The sequence below is a fragment of the Amborella trichopoda genome, chromosome 9 (genome assembly GCF_054954075.1).
Source record: "Amborella trichopoda isolate Santa Cruz 75 chromosome 9, AtrichopodaSantaCruz75HAP2 v2.0, whole genome shotgun sequence".
In the NCBI taxonomy this organism is placed as follows: Eukaryota; Viridiplantae; Streptophyta; class Magnoliopsida; order Amborellales; family Amborellaceae; genus Amborella; species Amborella trichopoda.
This window is the reverse complement of record NC_142344.1, coordinates 17,857,029-17,882,934: the sequence shown is the minus strand read 5'-3', so window position 1 is coordinate 17,882,934 and position 25,906 is coordinate 17,857,029. Positions and strand designations below refer to the sequence as shown.

General features: G+C 35.5%; 1 long non-coding RNA gene, 1 other non-coding gene and 1 pseudogene across 3 annotated transcripts in view; all 3 read left to right on the top strand.

Moving 5' to 3' along the window:
- The window catches only part of LOC110008566 (uncharacterized), a 35,523-nt gene extending 35,073 nt beyond the window's left edge, over positions 1-450 (top strand). The window contains exon 3 of the long non-coding RNA XR_016041802.1: positions 427-450. This is a non-coding gene — a long non-coding RNA (uncharacterized LOC110008566). The remainder of the gene's footprint in view (positions 1-426) is intronic.
- A 10,083-nt stretch (positions 451-10,533) lies between these two features.
- On the top strand, positions 10,534-13,935 carry LOC18424558 (uncharacterized). The gene is made up of 3 exons (XR_016041797.1): positions 10,534-10,861; positions 11,007-11,052; positions 12,002-13,935. It is a non-coding gene; the product is annotated as an uncharacterized LOC18424558 (transcript).
- Positions 13,936-19,289: 5,354 nt separating this feature from the next.
- On the top strand, positions 19,290-20,519 carry LOC148780427 (WD repeat-containing protein LWD1 pseudogene; annotated as a pseudogene). Its single transcript, XR_016041796.1, has one exon. The product of XR_016041796.1 is annotated as a WD repeat-containing protein LWD1 pseudogene (transcript).
- The last annotated feature ends 5,387 nt before the right edge of the window (positions 20,520-25,906 follow it).

The following is a 25,906-nucleotide window of genomic DNA, read 5'->3' as shown; positions in this document are numbered from 1 at the left end:
TCATAATATTGCATTGACTATTAGAAGAAGGGTTAAATAGGGGTAGAAAAGTAATCAAAACCCTTCATATTTTTGGGCTCGCAGTAAAACTTTCTCAAGACAGTGGTAGGCCCCTTTCTATAATGTAATCAATGTGCACAAAATGGGCAAAGTTGTCTTTGCGATACAGGAAAACAGAAGGTTTCAAACTTGCTTCTAAGCTCTATACACATGAACTAAAAGCCTGATCTGTGCACCAGAGTATTGTACTAGTGGAGAGAGACAGTAAGTTCGAGTTAGAGAGAGAGAAAAAAGAAAATCGGGTAGAGAGAGAGTATGCGAGAGTGAAAGAGAGTGTTAAAAATGGGAAAGACATCTTATAGAGTAAGTATATAGTGGCTTTTGGTAGTGATTTTTCACTTGAACCACAGTGATTGTTCACTGTAGCATGTGAGTGTTGGAAACGCAGCAGTCACCATCCACTATCCAACGGCTCGATTAACCTCATCAATATTGGAACTATTACAATCATTGGTCAACAGTCATTTGATCACAACAGCTAGCATCATAGCTATCGGATCACAAATGAGCGCGCCCACACATCTACAAGTGCGAGTCCGAGCCACATCTCGTAAAAATGGGGTGAGCTGCAAACCCTACCCTCATCTTGCATGGACGGAAGATTCTTTTGCGCCATTGCAAGCGTAAGTGTACCACCTTGCATCTTTACCCACCTGTTGTATGCTTTTCGTGTTTCGCACAACTCTTGCTTTTGCTCTATAAAGGCCAGGCACGAGAGTTCCCCCATACAGCATTTCGAGACTCGGCCGAGTTTCTCGGCCTCACTTTAAGGACAAGACGAGTTTTTTCGGAGTAAGTTATACCAAATTTTAGACGTAGATATATATTAAAAGGTACTTTCTTTTTAAAAGGTGCTCATGAGAATCGAACCCATGATACCTTAAACGTACAAAGGCAACCCAACGAAAATAATATCTTACATCTGCGGTTAAAACTACAATGGTTAAAAATCTTGGACTTTTATCTAAACAAAATGAGTATCACCGCTGCTCGTGGGAATTGAATCATGAGCTCTTTAAGATCAAAGTACATAACGAGACAACTAATACACCGTTTTGAGTCTTGTGCTAAATTGAGTCAGGTTGTTTTGTTTATCATTATATTTGTTTTTTGTTTTTTTTTTATTTAAGTGATACAATTCGGGCGAATTATTCGGACTCAACCAAAAAACTCGCCTCGACCAAAGTCCGAGTACTCTGGCCAAGTCGTGTTTCAAAACACTACTCCTATATAAATACCACTCTATCTCCACTCAAATCTTCAATGTATAACTAAAACCCACTACTTTCACTCACATAAAAATAAGAACTTAAAAATATCACATTAAAAACTTGCATTATTTTGAAATGGAAAATGACTTTGTAAGACCCTCTCATACCCATGTGTGTAAGACTCTAAATGATCACCATTAAATTTGGCATGGATATTTAAAAAACTCAAGTTCCACACTTCTAGAGATCTGTGCCAAATTTAATGTTGATCATTTGGGGTCTTACACTCATAGATGTGGGAGTATCTCATAAGATCATTACTCATATTGAAATAAAGTAGGTATTTTTCAAATCCAAAAAAATACTAACAACTGAGGCTCGAAAACTCCTGGGAGCACCCCTACTGCCCCTATTTCACTGGGCTGCCCCTGTCTCACTGTTGATTGGGCACCCACAGTGCCCTTGTCTCACAGGGCACCCACGCAGCCCCTGTTTCAGTAGGTACCCACACTGCCTTTAAGCACAAATGCATACATCAACCCATTCTCACTGTTCTTTCTTCCTGCGCTACTGCCGATCAACCTCCCATCATAAATCAGAATCTAACCTTTTAGTGCCGTGCCTTGAATTTCTCTCAACCGAGGACAGTCTATGCTTTCCCTTACTATGGAGAAGAAGGTTGTTTCGATGGCCTCTGCCTCATTTGATGGTCGGTATATCTAGGACAAAAATGTTTTTTTATGAATTTGAATTTTATTCCTTAAAATTTGTTATAGTCCAATCCAAAATTGCATCATAATAATATTGAACAAAGCGGGAACCTATTAGCTAATTTTTATTAAGCCACAACAAAAAAAAAAAAAAAAAAAGAGGGAAGAGTTGGAGAAGGGATGAGATGAAGGTCTGCTGTCCACCACTAGATGAGGGGGAAGCTAGCTCAGGAGGGAGAAACCCTAGAAATGGTACTTGAAATAAAATCAAAATTTTTATTTATAGGGATAGTGACTTAAACCCTAAGTAAGAAATAAAAATATTTTTATTTTTTATTCTAAACTACTAGTTTTACTCTAAAATATATAGAAATAGTAATTGAAATAAGGTCATATTTTTATTTAAAGGGATAGTGACTCAAACCCTAAGTAAGAAAATAATAATATTTTTATTTTTTATTCTAAACTACTTGTTTTATTATAAAATATTTTTATTTTAAAATAAAATATTTTATGTGAAGAATGACGTTTGTAAACAAAGAAATTCCAAAAATAAAACATATATATATATATATATATATATATATATATATATATATATATATATATAAACATAAACATAAACATAAACATAAACACCAATTGACACTTTTTTTTTTCTTTTTGACGAGTACATAACTTTTTATTCAAACAAGATCAATTCAGTTACAAAGATAAGCGTGAAGCGACCAAATAGCTAGCGTTCACCCTTTCTTTAGCTAGAGAATCAGCTCTCCCATTAGCCTCCCTATAAACATGGATGAAATCAAACAGTTGAGATTTACAACAATCCATGACCTACCGCCAAGACTTCTTCAAATTTCATGGAGGCTTACCGTTCCCCTAACACCAATTAACATTCAATGAATCCCCTTCCACCACCCATCCCATATTCGAATATCGCTCTGTCAATATTTTAATTCCCTATAGAACCGCTAAAAATTCAATAGTATTGGCTGTCTGCACTCCACATCTCCATACCATTAGAATTTGAAAGAACATCCCACCATCCTGCTAGCCCAGGGTTCCCAAGTAAACTACCATCTAATTTATGGGTTTCCAAGTAAACTACCATCAAATTTAACTTAATACATCCACTACAAGGAGGTAGCCAAGTTTTGCGTACAACAAGTCTGCGATCCTTAAGCAACATCACCACACTGAGATTCCGAAATATGTCATTCCAAGCAATACCCAAACCTTCTTTGGTAATTGATTGCTACAGCCAAACATTATGCATGATTCTCTACTTAATACAAGTAACCTCCAAGCATTTACTATAGAAAATCCTTCGATTCCTCTCCAACCAATCCTCCGAGGCTCTAAGCAACTGCCAAATCAATACTTCTAGCTTTGGTGAAAAAATAATAGCCAATTGGTCTATGATTCGAATGTGATCTCTAAGAAGGGGCAATCGAAAACCAATCAGCTCGAGCACCCACACCCAAATAGACCATGTAAAGATACTGTGAAGGAAAAGATGATCTCCAAATTCTTCGTCTTCTTTACAAAGAATGCAGCAATTAACTATAATCTTACCCATCTTCCTGAAATTATCCACAGTTAACACTTTATTTTGGGTTAATGTCCACAAGAAAAATTGGATCTTGTGAGGAATACGCCATTTCCAAATGATCTTAAGGTTATGTTGCTCCCATCTGACTCTATCACGATACAGCAAGAGATAAGCTGATCTCATCGAGAAATCTCCATCATTCGTCAGCTCCCAGACTACCTCTTCATTATGATCCGGACAGATATAAACCGAAGCGAAATCTCTCAAGAGATCACAATACTGAGAGATAACACTATCAGGCACCCTATAATAAATTATACAAAATATCCCAATTGGTGATCCCTGAACAGACAGCATAGGCATCCTCCACCTTCATCGATTGATTGACAGCTTTATCATAGAGTTCACAGTATTGAACCTTAAGGATATTGGACTCCAACCGCTTGTGGTTCTAGAAGTCAATTGAAGACCCCCTACCAATCTTCCATCTCAAATTTCTAATCACCATAATACCTTTTCAGAGTTGAGATTGATTGACTCACATTACCTCTTCCTCTCCCAATAAAACTTGAGTGATCCACCCCATATTTAGCCAACACTTCTTTCTATAAGTGATTCTCCCCCACCACCGACCTTCACCACCATTAGCTAGTAGCGCTTGATTAACTAACTTAATCTTATTGATGCCCAACCCACCCTCCGATTGAGGTGCACAAATCTTATACTGTCCAATCAAGTGATATGTACGATTACCATCAATGGAGCTCTAGAGAAAACTCCGCATAAGATGTTCAAAAACACTAGTATACACTTAATAGGGGGGGGGGTGTGTGTGTGTACGTGTATGTCCGTGTTCGACATGCTGTCCATGTTTCTTAGGTTTTTACACCTTCAATGGCAACAAACACCAAGATTTCCAATTGAACTTAAAAGCCCTACTTTGAATAGAGATGGGTGCCTGTCTCCCATTGAACTTAATTCTAAGTTTTTTAAAATCAAAATCATAACATGAACTTAAAAGCCCTACTTTGAATAGAGATGGGTGTCCGTCTCCCATTGAACTTAATTCTAAGTTTTTTAAAATCAAAATCATAACATGAACCGCTAGGGAGCGTGGTACAGTCAAGCTATATTCAGTTTGCTTTTCCTCTTCCTATCTTGAGTTTAGGTGGTGATCAAGTAGAGGAAATATAATAGGTTACTTCAAGCTATATTCAGTTTGCTTTTTTTTCCCTATCTTGAGTTTAGGTGGTGATCAAGAGGTAGAGGAAATATAGTAGGTTACTTCGAGAGAACCAGAGCCTCCAATGTTACACAAAAGTGTAAATGTGAAAATTTGCATGTCTTTCTTATTATTCTCATGAGTCTCAAATAGACTGATAATACATCAGTTGCATCCCAAGAAGATAGGTAGACTCCCACGAAGCCTGCAACAAAATAGGCAGACCGCTAACAATTCTAACTAATTCAAACTTAACTCATAACAACCTGGACTAATTCAAATGGAAAAACAAAACAGAAAATATCCATAGGCCTATCAACAAGGAAGGCTTATTCCCATGAATTTTTTGGGCCTAACGAGCGATTCTCAATTCACTTGATCCGGATTGCCAACTCGTGATTTGAATCAGTGCACAAACTCGTTGGGAAAATAAAAATGGAAAGATCAAAACCAAGGGAACTTGACAATTCTTTGGTTTGGATTGCCGCTATTGACTTTGGGCATGCAATTATGATTTGACTTACCAATGTGTAGAGGAAAAGTTTTTCTATAAGTCCCATGACGACCAAAAGTCCATAATTAAAATGGACATTATGAAAAGGGCACCCAAATAATAAATTGCTTACAACCATCCGATGTGAAATTTGATAGCTTAGATATATCACAAAGTATGATAAATTTTCTTTTGAAGTTTGAGCTTGGTCAATGAAATAATCACAGCCACCCAATTTCATATCCATTGATCAAGATTAATGTGACCACTTTGTACCAAAAGTAAATAGTCTCATTCTATATTTGTCCATAATAATAATAATAATAATATTGAACATTAGAATTTTATATATTTTTTATTTAAAATCATGATAGCCTAGAACATGGATCTCTAAAAATTGACCCAAATCCAGCCTAAGTTAGAATTAGTGGGCATGCCACTCATAAAAACCCCATCTATTTTTTAAAGATAAAGTTTATATAGAGCCGATGCTCTAAACAATGAAATTAGCTTACCTAAACATTTTCACTAGAAGAGGTTATTTCGATGCCCAAATATCCTCAAATTGATCATCTTAACATCAAGATACATGGACATGAGAAAAAAAATTGATTTCAAATACTTGAAATAGTGTATCTTGTAACACATTTCTCATTGTCAATTTTCAAGTTTCCATAGATCTACTCCATCTATACTATTTTTGAAGCTTTAAATTTTTATAATTAAAAATAAAAATATATTTAAAACTATCACAAAGATTTCCAGTTTTGAAACTACATTTCTCGATACTATTTGAAGATGCGCCCACTTTGGTTGTTTAGAAACCCCACTTTTTTAAATAAAACACTGATGGTTTCTTTTAGAGTAAATATCTATGATAAGTAATGTAATTAAATTAATATTTAAATGTTGGGGACGTAGCTCATATGGTTGAGCGCGCTTCGGATGCGAGAGGTACGGGGTTCGATTCCCCGCGTCTCCAATATTTTTGTTGCCCACAGTTTCTGCATGCACGGCATCAATTTTGTTCTTTTTTTGGAAAAACTTTAGAGAAAACTATATATATATATATATACACGTTATAGTTTTTATTATTATCAAAATACCGCCCACGGTTTTCGGCATGCACGGCATCAATTTTGTTCTTTTTTAAAAAAAATTTTAGGAAAAATTATGTATATATATGTTACAGTATCTATTATTATCAAAATACTATATAGTTTCCATTATTACTGGAATGTCCGTTTTTTCACGTCATAACAAAAATTTTTAAAAAAGACTTTTTACCTTTTTTTGGTTTTTGAACAACCGACATGGCTGGATTTTCGGTTGTTAAAAAACCGAAAATAAGCCAATTTTGGTTCTTAAACAACCGAAAATAGTGGGGCTGGTTTAAACTTCTAGAATACGCAGTCTTATTTTCGGTTGATCAACAACCGAAAATAAGAATGGCTTCTGTCATATTTTCGGTTGTTCAACGATAAAAAATAGAACATTTTCTGATGCTAAACAACCGAAAATAAGACTGCATATTCCAACAAGCTTATGGAATATGCAGTCCTATTTTCGGTTGTTCAACAATCGAAAACAAGACATTTCGGTTGTTCAACAACCGAAACTAAGAATGCAAATTCCAAGCTTCTTCTACCTATTTTCGGTTGTTCAAAAACCGAAAAAGGGTAAAAAAATCGTTTTAAAATTTTTCGTTATGAAGTAAAAAAAACGGACATTCCTATAATAAAGGACATTATTCGGTATTTTAGTAAATAACGAAAACTATAATGAATATATACGTAATTTTTCTCAAAATTTTATATAAAGCAGAGGCATTAAACATTCAAATTAGAGCCCACCTCAAAAGTTTTACTAGAAGTGGTTGTTTTGATGTCCAAATATCTTCAAATTGATGACATCAAGATGCATGGACATGAGAAAAAAGTGGATTTCGAGTTTTGGAAATTGTGCATCTTGTAATACATTTTTTGGACAGTCAATTTTCAAGATTTTCAAGTTTTTATAGATTTATTCGATCTACACTATTTTTGAAGCTTTAAATTTTATAATTAAAGATAAAGATATATTTTAAGGCTATCACTTAGATTTCTAGTATTGAAATTTTCGATATTATTTAAAAGTGGGCTCTACTTTGATTGCTTGGAGCCTCAGGTCCCCTTTCTTAAATTGCTTTTCCACTTCTTTCAAAATGTTGCAATCAATGGTTACGACTTATTGAATGCAATTATTAGCCTTTCTTTTTGTCCGATTCGTTGTCCGCTCATTTTACAATTACTGAATGTGTCTTTTAAAATCAGATGAAATTTCAAGTTTCCCAGAGGCTTCCAAAAACATATAAATGCACATCTCATTCTTTTCAAAATATCTTTTAAAAAGTTTCTTCCATGTTTTAATGTGCACATCTTTTTAAAGGTTCTGGAAACTTTTCTTCCCTTTGTTGATTTGAGATTTTTAACTTTTAGTTTTGAGATAAGCTTATTAAAAGGAGAATTAAATTATGAATCTTGATTCAACAAAAAATTTCATAAAATTTCACAATGTATTAAAAAAAAAAAAATCAACATATTCCAGGAAAAAAACACTCCGTAACATTGTATTTCCCAATAAAAAGAATTTTAGAGTCAGAGGAAGAGTAACCTAGTTAAAAATCTGCCTTTTTTTGTGAACCAATTGCCTCACTGCAAAAAGGAAAAGCTAGCGATTATGTTACAACTAAATATTCAGCAGTAGAATTCAAAGCGCGGTTTGATTATTTGAGTTTGTCGATACATTGCTTAGTATAAGGAAGCCTTGTGTTAGTTCTCTCTCGGTGCATGAGTTTGAATGATATCAATTTTTTGGGCTTTCTATTACTTCATTGGTGTGCAAAACTTATCAATTTGAATTGGACAATTGTTTTATGTTTTTGGATTTTTGACTTTTTTAGGAAAATAATACAAAGATAAAACTTAATTTAAGCTCAAGGAGATCACAACCTTTAGATTTCAAATCGTGTGGTTGTAAAGATGTCATTAACTAGATTCTAGTTCAAAAGAACTATCTCGAACTTCGTGATACACTCCAAGTCATTCAATTTGATATTCAATGACTAGGAGTAATTGTGACCTCCATGTTAGAAAGAATTTTGGGCTCACATTATACAATCTTTTTTTTTTTTTAGGTAAGTTAGTGGGCAGAAGGCCCCTACCCATTCATTAATAAAGACTAAAATAATACATCATTTTACAACCCTATAGAAGGGCAGTTGCACTAAGCCATATAGTAAAAGAGAGTAAAAAAAATCAGATGGACGACAGCGCTAGATAGTGGCACCAGAAGTAGCAATTGCTCCCTTAGCGACGACATCAGCTACCATATTAACCTCATAAAAGGCGTGGGCAATAGACCAACTATGAGTAGAGTATGCTCCTACAATTCTCTACAATTGTCTGTAACCACCATAGAGTATATGACTTCGATTCTGAACAACATTCACCAGCAAAGTGGAATCAGTTTCTATCTCAAGTGGAAAACATCCCCTCGTAAGAGCTAAGAAAATACCCTTTTCAAAAGCCGAAACCTCTACATAATTGTTAGAGGCAATGCCAAAGTACTTAACAAATGCAGCAACAAAAACCGCTATGATGACCCTACTACCGCATGATGACCCTACTACCGCATGCTAATCTAGGATTTTGTAAGGAAGCCCCACCAATATTGAGCTTGTAATTCTGAGCTTTAGGAAATGAACACGCCAGCGGGCTCACTATATACAATCCATTTTTGTTAAATGCATCCTTATAATGAGGTTCTTTTTTCTTTTCTTTTTTTTTTTTCTTTTTTTTTTTTTGACAATTTCACTTAATTTTATTGAACTAAAGGATGATCACAATTGCATCAACACAACGGAGTTTCATAAACTACAATATTCTGCGACGCAATAGCTCTCTTGGCTAGACCATCTACTACTTCATTAGCCTCTTCGTAAAAGTTTCAAAGAACCACCATACTACGGCATAGATCCATAATTTACATCCAAATGGCTCTTAGCCACCAAGGTCGTCTGAACTCCTTATTACACCAATTAATCACATTAAGAGGATCCCTTTCAACTAAGAAAAATCCACCTTCGTGCGTCTTCAGTACAAGCTTAAGTCCTTGTAGAAGAGCAATAAGCTCTGCATTATTTGCAATAGTGCAACCACACGGTCCAACAAAACAAAAGACCACAACACCTTCAAAATCCACTAATACCTACTGGCCTTGGGTACCAAAAGGAACTCCCATCAAAATTTAAAGTTACACCTCATAATATTGGGGGATCCCACCTTCCTTACAGTCTCACCTTAACATAAACTCTGGATGATCAAATTAACCAAATTTAGAGCTACATCCACCTTAAAAACCCCTTTAAAATTAGAGCTGAGTGGGCGAAGAGAAGATGTGCAGCCGAAGTTTTATATGATCATCACAAACCAACAAAGCTTAAGGAGAAGTTTTATAGGACAGTTGTGACACGAGGTTTGCTTTATAGGGAAAAATGATAGACAATCAAGATATAGGATGAGTATAGCTGAAATGATGATGTTGAAATGGATAAGTGACAAGACAAGATGAGAATAAATAGCCTTATGTGGGTTGGTCATGTGCAACACCAATCCAGTACCACACTTGTTAGGAGATATGAGTTTAAGTGGAAAGCTCAAAAAGAGCAAGGGATAAGACCGGTGAGGGAAAAAATATGCAGACTTAAGGCCTCACTGAGGATAATGCATTTAATAAAGCAGAATGACACACCAAGATTCGTGTAACCAACCTCAAATAATCGAAAAAAAACATTGATGGTGGTGATGATCCATCTTAGAAATCCCTACCCCTTCCTTAGTAACTAAAAACCCATTTCAAATAGATTGTAACACTTTATTTTTAATTTATTCCAGATCCAACACAACTCCTTCATATGTTCTCTTATTCCTCTCAAACCAAATTTCCCATAAATTTGATGCCCGAAATGTCTTCCAAGCCACCTTCCAAGTGTAGGAAACAACAGTCGGTTCCAACCAAAACCGGAACCTCCTGGTTTCAGTTAGCCCCAACTTTGAGGTACTAGTAGGGAATACACCACCAAAAAACTAATGGACCAAAACCAATTGGAAACTACACGAACCAGCCGGTTTTCTGCTAGCCATACCGGTTATTTAGCAAACGCTGTAATAACGTAAATAACGGACGTTATATACCCGTTATTGGCAACAGTGGCCATTATTTGCTGCAACACCCATATGATTTTTTGTTTGATTGGATTTTTCCTACTTTTTAAGTCAATTATTGACTGAAAATAATTGATTATCTGCTATAAAATAATCTATTTTCAAACAGAAACACAGTGAAATCATTTTTTTTTGTGTTCTTCACAGTTTCGAAAAAATTGGCAAAAGTACAGATTGTGGCCTCGTTTTTTGTTTTTTCTCAATCAAAACCTGGGCCTTTTATAGATCACATAGTTAGTTAGACGATTGTAGTCCAAATTTCAACGAAAATTCGAGATTTGGCGCTCGATTTTTACAAATTAGGGCATCGTCTCAATTTTTCTGTACTGTGCTGAAAAAAATCCGGGTAAGCTCCAGCCCGAATTATTTGTTTTTTTTTTTTTTTTTTTTTTTGGAATTTTTGGAGCATTGGGTTTTGGTATTTCAGTGTTATGAAACAATTTTATTTTTTTTTAGTGGGAAATTGATATTTGGGTTTTTGTGGGTTCAAGGCTTCAAGCTACTTCAAAGGATGGGCCGTTAAGGAAAACATTTGAGGTAAGAATTACTCGGTCTTATTTATGGAAAAATCTATTTTTTTCTGTTATTTTTTTTCTGATTTTGGTGATTTAGATATGAGACCATGAGGTCAAAGTGAAAATTCTGGTTTATCTTTAGCGATAAATCGCAGTTTTCTTCTTACTGTTCATAAGCTGATGCATAAATATAGCTGTTTTTTTTTATCTCATTTTTATAGAAAGATTGAATTATGGACAATTTGCAGTGATCTAATGTTTAAATTGATAGATTCAGATTCAAATTATACCAATTTCTGTGAAATTCTCCATTTTAACTTTTTTAGTGATAGGATGAATGACATCTTTGAAGAACTTGTGTTGTTAAAAATTCAAATATGATAATTATTGCTACTTCATCTAGATTGCATTCATACTGGTGAATCATTATGAATTTGGATTGCAGATTATTGTTAATCAGCTTGTGATCTTTGCCTATAGCTATTGATAGAAATCAAATGTCAGATAGAAATCAAATGGCAGCCCAACACAAAATGAAAGTATGAAAAACTTAAAGTCCAACACAAAATTAAAGAAAAAAAATTCGACATCAGATGTACCAAAGGATGGTATTATAGTGCATTTATTTGCAAGGTTACAAATATCAGTTATTCTTAGCTCTGTCATGTGTAAGTTTGTGAAGTTGTAAGCCTGAGACTGGTTTGGAAACACTTTCATGCCTTTTGGTCTTATGGTAGCATGCACGCACAATTCCCACAAAGTTCTCTAGTAATTCAACGAAGTCTACTTTTCAAAGAAGAACAAGAATGCTGGTGCATGCCATAATGTTATTCATGATCCCCCGGCATTTTTATGTTGGAGATATCTATGATCCTTATAATTAATTTTCAAATCTGACAAAAAGAAAAGAAAAAGAGAAACTAAGCTCATTGTGAGATGCTCCGATGGCTGATTGTGCTACTTTCATGCAGGAAAGCACTATATAATTGAAGGTTTGAGGCTGAAGTGAAGCAAATGTGGGAATATAAGTGGTAAGCAAGAATTGAAATTCTAAAAGTGGGTAAAGAACATAAGTGGTTGCTTTTTATCCTTCAAGTTCTAGGTATGCAGTAGCGATTTCAAAACTCAGCCATGTTGACTCGAGCTCGGCTGAATACCTGTGCTTTGACACCCTGCCGAGGCAAGTTATTTAGACAAACTAGGGTTTCTTAAAATTACTTAAAAAAAATAAACATAAATAAATACTGAATCACTAATAGATTATGCATATATATTTTCTATGTGTTTTTGTTTATGTTCTTTATGATGATTTGGTGTTGTTTGCAGCAATGAACATGTTTTCCATTTCGTTCTTTCTTCTTGATTTAGCCACTTTTTTTCTACACTGTGGTGTCAACACATAAGAACTCGTCAAAAGAACATGAAAATCTGGAAGTTTTCAAGATTTACCATGTTCCCAAATGCAAAACCTTCAATCACATTCTGAACAATTGAAACAGCAGCCAGTTCTGTGCTCCCCAATCTCCCCACAAATACCACTATTACAAAGCTGACCGAGAACTGAAGAACTGTTGCTAAAATTGCCAGGCCTGCAATATACCAAGGCTCTTATGCCCCAAATTCTTCAACCCCACACATGGCCCCTCGAAACCCACCTCTGGATTCGAAGCATGGACCTCCCCCATAGCCAAAACCAGGCCAAAATTCAAACCCAAATCATATATTTAAGTCCACTTTCGGGCTTTCCCACCATTGAAAAGCCATTATCACTTGGTCAAAACAAAACCCAGTTGCCAATTTTCAACCAATTTTGAATTGGTTGAAAATGCCAACAATTTGGTAGAGAGATGATTTGAATATATTTGCTTTATTAGTGTTTTTTTGCACGTCTCTGTCAAAAGTAGATACCTATGAAGTAAGGATCGTGTACTGTTACATAAGCGGAGGAAGAATTTGTGGGGCTGGTCTTTGTATATATCCCTCCCTTATTTGAAATTTTGAATGGAACTTTTTGCTCTTGTTTGCTGCAGAATAATCAATCTCTATCACTTTTTTACATGAGGCTCATGATTAATATACATAGACTTTAGATTATATTTTATGACTTAGAGCAAGTAATGCAATTCCACTGAATAACTGTACTGACATGGGTGAAATAGTTGATCGAAATTCAAAGAAAATTTAATTTACAAGTCCAATTTAGTTGCAAGAAAATTCGAATTTGGTTGCAAGACCAATTCAGTTTGGTTGGATAGTGAAGCCATTGGGTGCTTCAATTGATCCGAGGGAAGTCTTTAGGCTTTAAAAGCAACATTGTGGAATTCAACATATATTTGTCCAAAATGATTTAGAAGTACAAACAAAGATATTTTTTGAAAATGTTAAAACAGTAGTATTTACCAAAAAATGATAAAAAAGTTAAAAAATAGTAAAAAAAAAGTCTACCTTTGGAAAAATCTAATTGTGATTGGGACGTTTTCGAAAAAATCCAGATTCCAAAAATTTTTGAGACACAATATTTATAGCCAAATTACATTCCAATAATTGCCAAAAATCATAGAAAAGTTTTAAAAAAGAAATATCCCAAATTACAAAACATATCCCAAATAAATTTCTTATTTTTAAAAATTTATTAATGTTTTAAATTTTATTATTTTTTGAAACACTCCATGAGCTTCGAAATTTATAAGACATTTATCAAGGTTAAAATATTAATTCATGAAAATATTTTTATGTAACGGTAATAATTTTATCATGGTAAAAAATTGAAATCTTTTCGAAATATTCAATTTTTCAATAAGTTTTAATGAATTTTTATGTTGAGGAAAATTTACAAGAAAACTAAAAGATGAGGAGGGGAGATGTGGCATGACAATATGGCATAAAAGTGAATGACAAGAGAAAAGTTGGATGTAATTTTTATAACAGAGAAATGGGTGGCAATATTTTTTTCCTAAAAAACCACCTTGTTAGGGTACAATGCAATGTCACATGTTGTAAGATATGGGTGGCAATATTTTTTTCCTAAAAAACCACCTTGTTAGGGTACAATGCAATGTCACATGTTGTAAGATGTGATAGCGGTAGTAACAGAACAAATGTTAAAATTACTTACGGATAAAAAAAAAGAAGGTGCAAAGATAAAGGGATGCAGCGGAGCTAGGGAGGGGTATGAAAGTCCCTTAGATGAGGTTGATGACCAAGAAACAGAGTTCTAGGCGCAAATGGAATGGGCTAGGATTGCCAACCTCCAAAAGTTAAATTATAGAGAAATGAAAATTCAAGAGATGTATGGTAAAAAGATTGGTGCATCCTCTTGCCGTCAGCCTCAATAACTCGGTAGTATCGAGTATGAGAAGATGCGGGCCTTCACTACTTAGGTCTACATCTAATAAATAGAGGCGTAGTTTATTTAGTCGTTATCATCTTATAAACGGTCATCTACTATTTCACTGACCTGAACTCATAGACGTGCCACCAGTGACGCACGAACCCGTTGGATTTGACCCCCACATGCCACAATACCATCAGAAAAAAATAAATTTTTCATCAGTAGGGAAATTCTTAAAAAATGCGAAAAACATGATTAACATGTTTTGGTATACTAATACACTGCCATTTAATTCTGCGAACTCAAACTACTAACCTTAGATGGTATCTGTTATAACTGCTGCACGGTCGGTTTCAGAGCTCCAAGGAAGATGTTCTCCATGATGTTGATAAGCATATTGCGTTGTTTATAGTCTACTAGACATGCACTAGAGTGACCATCATAACAAACGGTTGAAAGGACAAGGCCCACATACATCTCGTTAATTTTTAATAAGTTCCCCTAAGAGCATTATTTATCACTCTATCATTGACTTATCAAATAAAAAACAGACTGCAAAACTATCATAGACCCACATGGAAACGATTGTAGATGAGGTTGGGGTTGAAAATGTAGTACAAGTAGAGACTGACAATGCTGCAAATTATAGAAAAGCATGGTTGTTGCTAATGGAGAGAAGACGCCATCTTTATTGGACTTCCTGTGTTACCCACTGTATTAATTTGATGCTTAAAGACATAGAGAAACTAAAGAGGGTTAAAAATGGTATTTTGAAGTGCAAGTTGATTGCAAAATTCATATACAATCACATGTAATTCTATGCTTTGATGAGAGAATATTGCCTGCGAGAGATTGTCAAGAAGTCTAGTTCTAGGTTTACCACAGTATTCCTTACTATACAATCAATGTTGGGCAACAAACCAAAATTGAGATCAATGATACACTCTAATGAGTAGCAGACTGATAGGGAAGTAATGAGTCAACATGAAAGGGAGATTGAAAGCATCATTATCTACTGGAAATTGTGGGCTTGATGCAACCATGTTGTTTCTATAGCTGAATATGTAGTACAAGTGTTGAGGTTAGTTAACTCCAATAATACACCAACAATGGTTTTTTTGTTTGGTGCAATGAGACACACAAGGGAAGCTATAGTTCAAAAAAACATATGGATTGATGAGATATTGGCGTTCATCGATCATAGGTGGAGACACCAATACATCATAATATCCATGCAGCAAGTAATTTATGATTCATCGTCATAATTCATGTTTCCATCTCAACTTTGAGTAAATTTGCCGTAACTAATAATATAAGAAACTATGTGCGGGGTTCTTTTTTAACCTACAAAACTTGTACTCCAATGTCACATTAGATTATGTAGATATTTGTCGGTTTTTTTAAATGAATTATTTTCTATTGTTATGTATTTCTATGTTTGTCTATGTCAGTACAATGATGGATGATTCATAGAATTCGAACAAAGCAATTATAAAATATTGCAGTCAAAGTACTGAGTCAAACATATACTTCCTAAAGGTGTGAGAGAAACTGGAGTACATTCCAGTAGATACATGCCCCTAAGTAGAATAGGTTAAAGACTCATACGCTATACAACCTGATGTACATTCACTACAACTTGAAATTGATAGAGACAAATAAGGAAGACCCCACATACTACATGTCGATCAACCTTGATTACATCTTCCAGAAGGAACTCACCGATGAGTAGGTATTGCAAATGCCCACTACTGGAACCATACTTCTTTAAGGGAGTTGTTGTCGATATGGATGATAATGCAGAGTTACAACACCCAATGAAGGAGACATGGCATATGACATAGACACCGATTATAACAAGTACACGGAGGACGAAGATGAGGAGCAAGATGACAAGTCAACAGATGGAGCAATGGAAAACAATTTGCAAGGTCCAATCATGGAGGAATGTGAAGGGGCACAACATTATACAGTGCTCGATGTACATGAAGATGATCCACTGAGATTGGTTCGAGAGGAAGTCTAGGCACGGGGCATAACAACTACTCGGTATGGGAGGGACGAAGTCGTAGTCAGCATTGTAACCAGTTTGTTTCTGATGGTGACAATGTCGAAACTGCTGAGGGCCGTAACACAGAATAATGTGGGAGAGACCACAAAGGCTGGACGAGTCTAGGAGACTTTGGTCATTATTAGTTAAAATTTGTAACTCCCTCAATCAAATTAATTTCAAATTCTAAATTGTCTTGCATATCTCTCTAGTATTCATATATTAATTTATATAAAAAGTTGTTTAAGTATTATTATTTTTTTTAACATAAATGTATATAATAAAATAATATACACTTAATTTATATTTTCTATTATTTTTTATTTTTTGGGTTTTTGACCCATTTTAAAAAATATTTTACTGGACCAAACCGGCCCGGTTAACCTCCATGTTATAGCCCGGGCTTCCAACCTTATGTACAGTTAACCATTTCAGTTTGATTTTTCCTACACCTTCAAGCCATATTTTTTTTTGTAACTAGGGTAGTTCAGACCGTGTAGTTTTGAACTGGGTCACTTGCTTTAGAAGTGATGGGCCGGTTTGCAACTTCCACACTTTCTGAATTTTTAACCCGAAAGTACCTAGCACTGGTGTTCTCTTGTGGGACCATGTTGTAAATGTAGTCTATCAAATAAAATATTAATTTTAAATAAAAAATCTGAAGTTTTTGTAAAACAATCATCTGATGATTCTATAGTAGATCCAAAAATCTTAGATAAAAAATATATTTTACTTGAGGGAACGTGGTATGCACCATGCAGCAATAAATTAGCCCATACAAAAGTGGTGTGTGTGTTTACTTTTGACGATGAACTCATAGCCCTTTAAAATAAGCACATGTCCACTTTTGACCCGTTATTATGTTTTAATTTTTTTTTTTTTAAACATGCCGCTTGTGCATGTGCACATTGTACACATACTCCCTATGAGAAAAATATATTTTTATATTTAAGATCCACTTTAGAATCGATCATTTCAAAAGGGAAAAGTTTGTATAGAACCGAGGCTCTAAACCATCAAATTGGAGCCCCTCTCAAAAATGTTACTAGCAGAGGTGGTTTTGATGCCTAAATATCCTCAAATTGATCATCTCGTCATCAAGATGCATGGACATGAGAAAAAAAATGGATTTCGAGTTTTGGAAATAGTGTATCTTGTAACGCATTTTTAGACCATCAAATTTTAAGATTTTCACGTGTTCATAGATCCGTTCGATTTACACTACTACAAAGATTTCCAATATTGGAACCATATGTTTCGATACTATTTGAAGGTGAGCTCGAATTTGATTGTTTAGATACTCGACTTTATACAAACTGCACCCTTTTCAAAAGGACCCGTTTCTATGCGGCAAAGCCTGCATGTGTAGAAATGCGAGTCTTTTATAAATATATTTTTGAGATGGATTATAAGAATTAATTTTTAAGGATATGTAATCTCTAACATGGAGACCATGAATATATATATATAAAAAAAAAACTAAAAATAATAATTATAGTAAAAAAATTTAAAAACTAGAAATAAGAGTTGGCTTTTTAAAGGTATTAGTGGGGCCATATTAGTGTTGGAAATGGAAACCACAACGTGGTAACTAGAGTATGAGGTGCTACCAGCACAACTCAAACCCATTTCCCTCCTTACACCCATCTTTATAATAGATGCTTTATATTTTCTAGATCATATATGTAGAAATGCGGTCCAGCCTGCATGAAAAATATAAGTTTTAATCTTTTTTAAAAATACAAGCTTTAATCTTTTATTTTTTTTTGTTAAAAGAACACAACTTTGGCATAACTGATCCTTCATTAATTAAATAAATAAAATAAATAAATAAATAAATAAGAGAAAACCAATAGGCTTGGCTTGTTCCTGACTGCCCTACGAAAACCTTGGTTTGTTGGATTTGTGAGTTCCAAACAAAGCTATCAGACCTCGTTACCAATTGAGGGTACTTTTAAAATTAAAAAAAAAAAATTGTAAGTCTAAAATATAAAGTGTCATGTTAAACATTTTATGATTGAGAAAATTTAAAATTCTAAAAACGGTTAAAATCAAGTAGATTTATAAATATATGAAAATTTTGAAAATGGACGGTCTAGATAATGTGTTGCAAGATTCATTATTTTTGGGATTCAAAAAGTCTTTCTTTTTTATATTCATACATCTCGATGTCGAGATGATCAATTAGAGGGTTTTCAAAATTAAAACAACATTTCCGATAGATTTTTGAGGTGCATTTGTGATTCTACATTTTAAGGTTGCAACTTTATATAAACTTTTACCATTATAAAGTGCTCTATAGTGTGAGCACCCTAACATAATCCAAATATAAAATATTGGAGATATATATATTTTTAATTTTGAGATATATTAGTATAAATTTAACAAAGAAAGTAATTTATATAGTAGGAGAATAAGAATAAGAAATTTACAATTTGAAATGAATAAGAATTTTTTATAATAAAATTACATTTATGACAAAATTCAGAGATGCGCCACTTATGGAAACCACACCCCTGTTACAATTATTCCTTCGCCAAATGCGTCAAATTTGGATGGATCGGGGTAATGTCTTAAGGTTAGAAAAAAATTCGCTAGGTTTTGTGTTTAATTAATGACACACTTGTAACCACCCGATCGAACGGTAGATAGGACTGATTGTGAATTGCGTTAAGAAAGTAAATGCTCTTTGTATATTCTAAAAAAATTTGAATGAAAATGTAAAGTTCCAGGAGGGAGATGATGGATAAAAGAGAAGCTTCTGCGCAAATCGTTAGCAGCTTCCACGAGGTCTTGTGTTCACTACAAATTCACGCCCGTCAATACCTGATTAGCATTTCTGGCCTATAATTAGCCATTACAGTCTTTACTTCTCCCTAGGTTTTTGTTTGGATTGAGAGAGATGGGAAGCTACACCCAAGAGTCACAGAGCGAGCCACATATCTTCACATACGAGGCGCCATGGCCAATCTATGGCCTGGCGTGGTCTTCTAGATCTGATAAGCCATTTCGTCTAGGAATTGGTAGTTTCATGGAGGAATATAGTAACAGAGTAGAAATAGTTCAACTTGATGAAGAACATCAAGAGATTCGAAAACTTCCTAATCTGGTTATGGACCACCCATATCCCCCAACGAAACTTATGTTTCTCCCTGATAAAGACCCACAAAAACCAGACCTTTTTGCCACCTCCTGTGACTTCCTTCGACTATGGGAAATCAGAGAGGATAAATTCCAACTGAAATCGCAGTTTAATAACACAAAAAGCAGTGAATTTTGCGCACCGTTAACGTCTTTTGATTGGAACGAAGCCGACCCAAAGAGGATAGGAACATCGAGTATTGACACAACGTGCACAATTTGGGATATAGAGAAGGAAACGATCGAGACCCAATTGATTGCCCATGATAAAGAGGTCTACGATATTGCGTGGGGTGGTGTTGGGGTATTTGCATCTGTTTCTGCCGATGGGTCAGTCCGAATTTTCGATTTGAAGGATAAGGAGCACTCTACAATCATATATGAGAGCCCCCAACCTGATATTCCATTGCTTCGATTGGCTTGGAACAAGAGGGACCCAACGTATTTGGCCACAATTATGATGGACAGTGGTAAAGTTGTTATTTTGGATATGAGGTACCCAACGTTGCCTGTTGCAGAGCTGCATAGGCATCAAGCAAGCGTGAATGCGATAGCTTGGTCTCCTAATAGTTTGAACCATATTTGTTCAGCCGGTGATGATTCTCAAGCTCTTATTTGGGAGCTTCCAGCAGTGGGGCCTGCAGTGCCTGATACAAATGCTATCGATCCAATACTTTCATATATGGCGGACTCAGAGATTAACCAGTTACAGTGGTCTTCACTCCAGCCTGATTGGATTGGGATTGCTTTCTCAAACAAGATGCAGATTCTGATAGTTTGAAGTTTGTTTCTACTATTTGCCCTATGGATGCATGAATGATGTAATTGCTTTCTTGGGTATGTAAATCCTTTATGTATTTGGTTGGGTGAGGAATGACATCCTTGTATAGTTACTTCTTTTTGTATACATGTCCCTTTTGGCCTATTTTGATGGATTGGTATAACTTATGAAGAGATTGATGTGTTACCGCTGTGGAGCATGGTATTATGGTTTTCTTAGTTTTTTCTTTTCTTTTTTACTTCCTAGTTTTAGGGATATGAGGAGTTCATTTGGAATACTATGACCATCTAAATATAATGGGGAGTTCTTGATATTTTGCATTGAATATGTAATGATTAAGGTTTGGTTCACACTGAAATTTGAAACAACTAGGTTCTATTCAATTGTGCAGGAGGGCCAGCATTCAGTTGCCCCTGTGAATTTGTGTTTGTGCTTCATCGGTTTTTAATAGATACTCGCCCCTTATATCAGTTTGAAAGATGTACAACAAACCAATAATAATTGTGGACAAACCCCTCAAAACATGTACCTTAACTCACTATTGCGAGGTACCTGCCTCTTAAACATTCCTGTTGTCAGCTAGCTTTAAAGGGAGTTAGTTGATTGGTCAGTTATATCCTTGTCTGGGTTTTTAACTGATACATTGCAAGTAGAGCAATTAACAAATTTTCAGCAAGCTCATTTACAGAAATTGTTGCACTTTTTTACCTAATACTATTTTAATTTCAACTTCGATTACATCAAGTTAGTAGCATATTTAGCATTCATTGTACCCGTCATTCACGTATTACAAGTTCCTCGGGTAATTGTATCTAGCAATCCTACCAAAACACCCTCTTTCTTTCGAGCCATTTCAAAGTGCCGGTTAGGTTACTACTTCAGCCTCTTAATAGTGTATTCTAGCTTAAAGCTAATTCAGAGCTTATTTTCTTCATTATATCATAATCTGCTTATCATTCCCACAACTTAAACCCCCATCTAAGAGGCATTTCCCAAAAAAAAAAAACAAATTTAAAGATTGAAGAACATGGCCTAGTTTGCTCATTCTAAAAACTGCTCATTCTAGACACTGCCAATGGAAAATACATATCTACACGGCCGAGTTTGCTCAGGTTTGGCTGTTACTGAGTAGGGACTTAGTTCATGTTTTTAAACACTGCTAAAAGGCGTATGTATGCATTTCAAACTCCAAGAATATAACTTAGGCTATGCACGTCAGAGGAGGCAACTCCCAAATATAGAGTAAAGAATTCTCCTTTTGGGAATTGGGGATTTGGCTTGATGGTAATGCATTGACAACTTCAACATTACATCCTAAGCTCAAATCCTACCACCAGGTAGCCTGGAAATGGGAATCCCCATAGTAATAGCTCTAAGAAGGGTAAACCAATCTCTGGTCCCTAGCCCTCATCTAACTCTGGCTACCGGCATTCATTTATAAAGTTGACATATATAAATGGTGTCTTTACACCAAATTATCGGCAATATTACTGACTAAATTCTCTTGCTTCTGTGGATAAAGGCTTATTGATAGCAGACACAATGGCAGTCTGACTATCCTAAAACATATTGATGGCTCCAGTAACAGAGTGTTGCATAAACTGGCTTACCATTTGGGGATAAGGAATAGCTTGGACAGGAGTAGGAGATAATGAAATGGATGGCTTAATACTACATCCGAAAACTCTATTAGATGTGGATCTCCTAGTTGGACTTTATGTTTGGGCAAGGACAAGCATGTCTGAAGAAGGGGGGCCTCGATTGCCTTATATGTCATCATAACTGCTAAAAGAAAATCTAAGGTACCTATTACGTCGTGTCACTTTTGTGAAGATCATTTGGAATCAGCCTAGTTTACACAATTGTATATGCTTCTATATGTGTTGAGCGATATTATCAAGACCAGAGTGGTCACAGAACTAGTGAGCACCACTCCAGTCCAAACTGCTCAAATTGGCTTGGTTCAAATGATCAAACCGGTCTTCTTAAAACTGGTCTAAAACTGGTTTGAACTGGCCAACTCAAAATATGCCCAACCTGGCCAACTGTTCCATTTGCTGGTTCAGACTGGTTTTGCTCAATCTGCGAGTTCAATATTCAGACTCAATGGGACCAGCTTGAATCGGCTGTGTCAACCATTCAACCATTGAACAGGCTGGTTTAGACCACTTTTACCAATCTACTGATTAGTCATGAGAGTGCAGGGACCAATCTAGTTAGCAGTCTCACCGGTTGGACTGGCTGATCTGGTCTGGTCTGGTCCTAAATAACATTAGTGTTGAACTATGTAAATTGGACATGCATGTCCACATTTCTAGGAATATATCTACGTAAGGAGTTCACACCCATGTCTCACGCCTTATAAACGCAATCAATTCTATTTAACTTTTCTTATTGAAATTTTACTTTGGAAGCCCTTAATGTCACTCAATATCCCCACCCCTCCCCTACAAACCATAGTTACTGGGAATGGGAGCGACAAGAGCTCTGGGATCGAGAGTTGAAGCGCAGAGCAAGGTAGGCTTGAAGATCCGTGATGGGGGGAACACGGTCCATACATGGTCCATAACTATACAAGAGTGATTTCGTTACTGAATAGGATCGCGTTTCGCTGTGATTAGAATCAGGGTTCCTGAAGTTCACTTATCCATTGTATTGTTATTTGGGAGCGAATTCCATTGAACAATATGTTTAACATTTCCAAATCCACAAACCCAAGTATCAATTTAAAAAAAGAATCGTGTCGTTGAAATTCTCTTTGACATTTTCTTGTCATTGGAGCATGATTTCACACGAGTAGTGATACTAAAAATCCAATATGCTAATGTAATACCCGAGTACTCAATCCCATGTTAACGGTGGGAATGGAGGGTAATAATTTAAAATAATTACTTAAAGCAAGAATCTCTATAAACAATTACTCATGTGGGTCCATTACGAAAATTGCTCACCTACCTATATTGGTTTGCCTACATATGCACATGACCTCTTTTTTGGCACCAATTGATTGGATTGGACGACTCCTACTTGAACTCCTATTGATGATTACGTATAAGAATGCTGCGATAGATTGTCTTTAAAAAAGAAATTCCGTGAAGCTAACATATCCTTTGCAAAGACTACTAGGGACTTAAAGACATATACACGAGAGAGACCTCATATTTCCAAGCATACATATTATTCCATCACCCATAAGGAAACCACGTGAGTGGCTCGATTTAGTTGACCAACACTCAACTGATAGAAGTCCTTTGGGAGGTGGACAGGACCCCATGAAATAACCCCAAGGAAGTTAAGCATATTGAAATTATTAACAGAACCACAATATGACTAACTTTTGTATCTCCTTTCATCTTCTTCTTTCTCTCTCGTGGCTCTCTCTTGTTTCCTTTCTTTGAAACTAGATATAAGTCACGATTCACAAGGTGTGTAAAATTCTGAGCTGTAAAATATGTAGGAAATCATGGCATTCAAAAAGTTCGTAAGTCAAAAAACCAGAGATCTATACTTTATTGTATATGAACCAAATAATATGTTGGCAAAACTTACTCCCAAAGTGGAGTATACATGATTCCAATTTCGTAGAATCACGGTTCCGCTTACTTATGGAACAATGATTTTTGGCATAGGGATTTGGATTCCATTAATTGGGATCTAATTCCCCAATTTCCCGGATCAAGATCCCAAATATCAAGGAATTGCCAAGAATCAAGATCCCGTATCTCGGAGCGCAGGATTGAGCTTACTGAGCGGGAGCGACGCTCTCCTTAGAAGACCTCGGTAACTATGCTCCAAACACATTCACTGAACAACAACTTTAAACAATGTGCAGATGTGTCATATCTAAAAATTCAATTGTGAGGTTGGCATTTCTAACTCTCGTATCAATATCTGACTACAAGACACATGTTCGTATATTGGTAAAATCGGTTCTTCAACACATCTTTTGTAGAGGGATTGGGGTTCACTGATGCTATAGCTAAAGTGGGCTGCTTGGTATTGATGGATCTAGTTTTGCACCTGTATTTTCTGTAGGCCTCACGATCAATTCTCTGAGAAATCCAAGGTTACATCCTTGGGTTACTGAAATTCCAATTCATGCCTGCCTCCTTTTGTAATAATTCAGCTTGTGGAGATTCACCATGGTTAACCAAGGTTCGATTTCCCATGTGGTTAGCAACAACGCTTTTCTACTTTAGGGACCATTCTTGCTTTATAGGTATACTGCTTCAATTTTCATGAATAGATAAATAAAGGTTGGTATCTGCACTACGACCTAAACGAATCATAAGAGCGGAATATAGGTAATGAATCTCTAAGTTGACTTGTCAGTAGTTTCCTGCAAGCTATGGCTTGGTGCTGATAAATGCAAGCCTTGATAAAATTTAAAGATGTTGGTCCTTGGAGTGTCAGTAAGTTGATTGGAGGAGTATAAATCCTCATGTTAAATTTCTTCAGCCTTGACATTTTTCCTGTTGATATGACAAAAAGTATTTGATACAATTTATGTGTGTATGAAAGACTGGATAATTGATGTTCTTTATGGCAATCTGATTATTGCATGGATAAAATGATTGCTTCTATTGAGAACCTAACTTATGGCATAAGATGCTAAGCCATAATATCCTTTTGGTGTTCTTGGCCAGGGAGTCATATTTGGCTTTGCACCAGATCTAGCAATTATTTTTATGTAACTTTTTTTTATTACGTCGAGTGGTAATTTAGAGGGGGGAAAAAAGGAAAATTTGCTAGATCTTGTGGAAAAGCCAAATATGGTTTATCCAGAAAAAAAGGTATAGGGTTACTACCCATAAACATGAAAGACTAGATGTGGAATGTCATTTACATGGTGATAATATTCAATTAAAATCCAAGGTTGGGTGGGATAAGCTGGTTATTATGGTACCCTTAAGATATATAAGGATGTGCTTTATGACTTCCATCTAAGAGCTAGCGGTATTCATCCCTTCTCATATTTAATTTATAATGCAAATCACATCCAAAAGCTGGCTGAACCAAATTTTACTTTATATAGACACGATTAGGACTTGTTTGGAATTACATTGTTTATTGAATGTTGTTTTTAAGATTTGTTGTTGTGGGGGTTAAATTGGGTTGTAACATAATGTTGAGGGTGGAAGAGTGTACATGGAGTCCATGTAGTAAGTATAACCCATGTTTCTCATGTAGCCTATGTAGTTAAGGTTCCCATGTAATCATTGGTCAATGAGTCAATTTCATGGTTTCAAAGTTAGAGTTCCAAGGTGGCCAAATAATCAACATTTTGTGGGTCTTCAGGTCAAGTTTGGTGAGTACGACTGCATAAGGACTTGGATGCGTGGGGACTTGCACGATAACTTTAATGCATGAGTCTTAGAGAGCTAGGGCAATTTTGGAATTTCTATGCATTGTTTAAATTAGGGTTGTGCATGGCGTGTTCTATAAATAGTTGTTTTCCTCTATACATGAAAGTTGGTTGGATGATTAACAAAATGAAATTATGTTCTTCTGCTTAGTGTAGTTGAGATTTGCTTAAGGTGTCGGTTGGAAGACATCTACTTGGTGTCATAGTG